Consider the following 3,108-nt stretch of genomic DNA (forward strand, 5'->3'; position numbering starts at 1 on the left):
GATTCCCATTCTTCTCAGAGTCAGCCATAGTTTGTTTTGATCCACATAGTCAAATGCCTTTGCATAGTCAATGAAACACAGATAGACATTCCTCTGGTGTTGCTATGGTAGGAGTTCTTAAACTTCTGCACAAGTGAAAAAGGGTGCATTTTATCAGGTATGTAGTCCACCAAGTATAACTTATAATAGAAAAGAAAATCTCTTTTAAATTCATCGGGCCCTGGTAAATTTGGGACTAAGAACACATGGAGAAATTGAGGATTAGAGAGTAGCAACAAGCCAAAGTGGTTTACAGCCAACCAGTGGTTATCTTTATACCATCAACACATGTATTTGCATAAGGGCAAGACCACACATTTTATTCTCATAAACATGCAATATTAGTACTTTTTACATGCTGTTTGCCTTGTTTCCATTTTTTCTAGCCAATTGATTTTTCATTTTTTTTAAATTGAGATATTTACAAAAGTTTATAGAGAACTTGGATTTCCATTCATTCATTGTTGCACATTTTGCTCCTTACCTGCTCCCCCAATTTGTTTTTCTCTTTGAAAAAAAAATTATTTCACTGCTGCACAATTTCCTCCCCCCTCCCTAGTCCACTTTGCTATGCAACTCTTATTCTGTATTCTGGACAGTTGTCATGCAAATAATACCTAATCATATATTCCTTTTAAACAGTTCTTTCTCTTATCTGTTTCAATGCAGTGTACATTATTTATCCTCTTTTTTCTTAGTTTTCCCCCAACCTCCATGTCAGTCCTGTTTTTTAACAGTGGCTTTATGTGGTATTTGTCCTTTTTTTGACTGACATATTTCACTCAGCATAATGTTCTCCAGGATCACCCTTTTTGTGCAAATTTTTTAAGTTCCTGGTTTTTCAGTGCTGCATTGTATTCTATTGTCTGAATATACCACAGCTTCTCTATCCATTTGTTTGTTAATGGACATTTTGGTTGTTTCCATCTCTTTGATATTGTGAACAATGAAGCAATAAACATAGGTATGCATATATCTGTTTCAGTAGCAGTTCTCATTTTTTTTTTTTTTAGGGTATACTCCCAGTAATGGAATTGCTGGGTCAAATGGTATTTTTATTTCCAACTTTTTGAGAAAACATCACACTGCTTTCCATAGTGGTTGCACCATTTTACACTCCCACCAATAGTGAATAAGGGTTCCAGTTTCTCCACAACATTTGTTGTTTGCTGCTCAGTTGAATGTTGCTATTCTTACTGGGGTGAGATGATATCTCATAGTTGTTTTGATTTGCATCTCTCTTAGAGCTAGGAATTTTGAATAATTCTTCATGTGTTTGTTTGCTTCTTTGGTGAAGTGTCTGTTCATATCTTGTGCCCATTTTGCGACTGGGCTGCATATCTTTATCTTGTTGTTGGAGTATTCTATAAATTCTAGATATGTCCTTTATCAGACATGACATTACCAAATAGTTTTTCCCCAGTCTGTAGCTTTCCTTTTTACCTGTTGTTGTTTTTTGATGTGTGCAGGCATTTGATTCTTAGAAGGTCCCATTCATCTATTTTATTCTTTCCTGCTTGTGGATGTCCAACTGATTTAACATTAAGGTTTCATCTTGATGCTTTGTTGATGTAGAGGTTTAATTCCCAGCAGTTGACCCTCATCAGACTACTCACAAGCTTCCTCAGTAGCCTTCTCCTGGCAGAATTTCTTCCTTGCTCTGAAAACTGCTTTCTCTGTTGCCAAAGTTAGTTTCTTTCTGTCCCAGAAGCAGCCAGCCACAGGTCAGGAGATATAGGTCGGTGTATCCTGGGCTGGAGATGTCACTAAAGCAGGTGAGTTTGGTGGTCAAGGCCAAGTTCATTCGTTTGTGCTGTCCAGTTTGTCAACCACTATTGCCAGGGTAATTTTAATCTCCTGCACCTAGAACATGAGGTGGGAAAAAAGTCTTGGTTTAGAAGAGACAATTTCTACTACCCGATAAAAGGAACCTTATACATCTGGGGCAATGTGTGCCTGCACTGATACATTCTGCTGCCAGCTTCCCAAGGGGTTAATTAACACCGTAGGTCCCAGGAACACAGGCAATAGACCTGGAACACCAGGGAGCCAGGATATGCTCGGACTGTGGCAAGGCCCCAGCATCTCTCTGCTTGATCCTCTGCTCTCTCTGGATAGACATTCCTGGGGACAGAGTAGCTACAAAGAACCCCAGGGTTCTCGGGCCTGACTGCCAACTAACCCAGAACATTCGCACAGTTTGCATCATTGTTATCAATCACTTGCTATGCTACTGAGAGTGGACAATGAATAAGAATGACAGAAGATTTGATTTCTTATTATATTGGAGAAGGTGTAGCCAGAGTGCTACTTGGAGGCAAGAATGGAGAAGCTTTGTCTCACATACTTTGGGCACGTTGCTAGGACAGGCTATTCCTTGGAGAAGGGCATCATGCTTGGAAAGGTGGAGGGAGAGTGAAAGAGAGGAAGACATCAATTACGTGGATTGGCAAAGTGACTGCCATAATGGGCTTGAGCGTGTCAGAGACTGTGAGGGTGGCTCAGGACAGCACAGGTTTCAGATGTGCTGTTCATAAGGTTGCTATGAGTCATACTTGACTGGATGCCACCTAACAATAGGACGCGACCGAGTTTCATCTATGATTTCTCAGCCATAATGTATGTCTTTATTATAAAAATATGAGCAAAAATAACATTTTCAGAGGATTGAATGAGGCTCAAATTCACTTATGGTTTTTAAGGGTTTTTCTCTTTAATGCTTGACAAGCTGGCATTTTACTACGATTTTAGCAGTTTTGGTTTTATTTCCATCATCCCCATTAATACGCAGAGAGAAGTTTTAATCTAAAGGTTAATTTCCTTATTCAATTCTTGAAAATTTTCTTATGCTAACACTTCAAACAATACTTTTTTTTCATTACTACTATTTTCTTGTAGGACTTACACGAACATAAACTGCACATTTTCTTTCCATGCCACTGATCTTAATTCTTTCTTTCTTTCCTTCCTTCCTTCCTCCCCTCCCTCTCTCCCTCCTACCTTCATTCTCTCCCTCCCTTCCTCTTTCCTTCTTCCTTTTCTTTCTCTTTCTTTCTTTCTTTCTTTCTT

Source organism: Elephantulus edwardii, unplaced genomic scaffold, assembly GCF_000299155.1.
Source record: "Elephantulus edwardii isolate Elephantulus edwardi_28Jun2011 unplaced genomic scaffold, EleEdw1.0 scaffold00031, whole genome shotgun sequence".
NCBI classification, from domain to species: domain Eukaryota; kingdom Metazoa; phylum Chordata; class Mammalia; order Macroscelidea; family Macroscelididae; genus Elephantulus; species Elephantulus edwardii.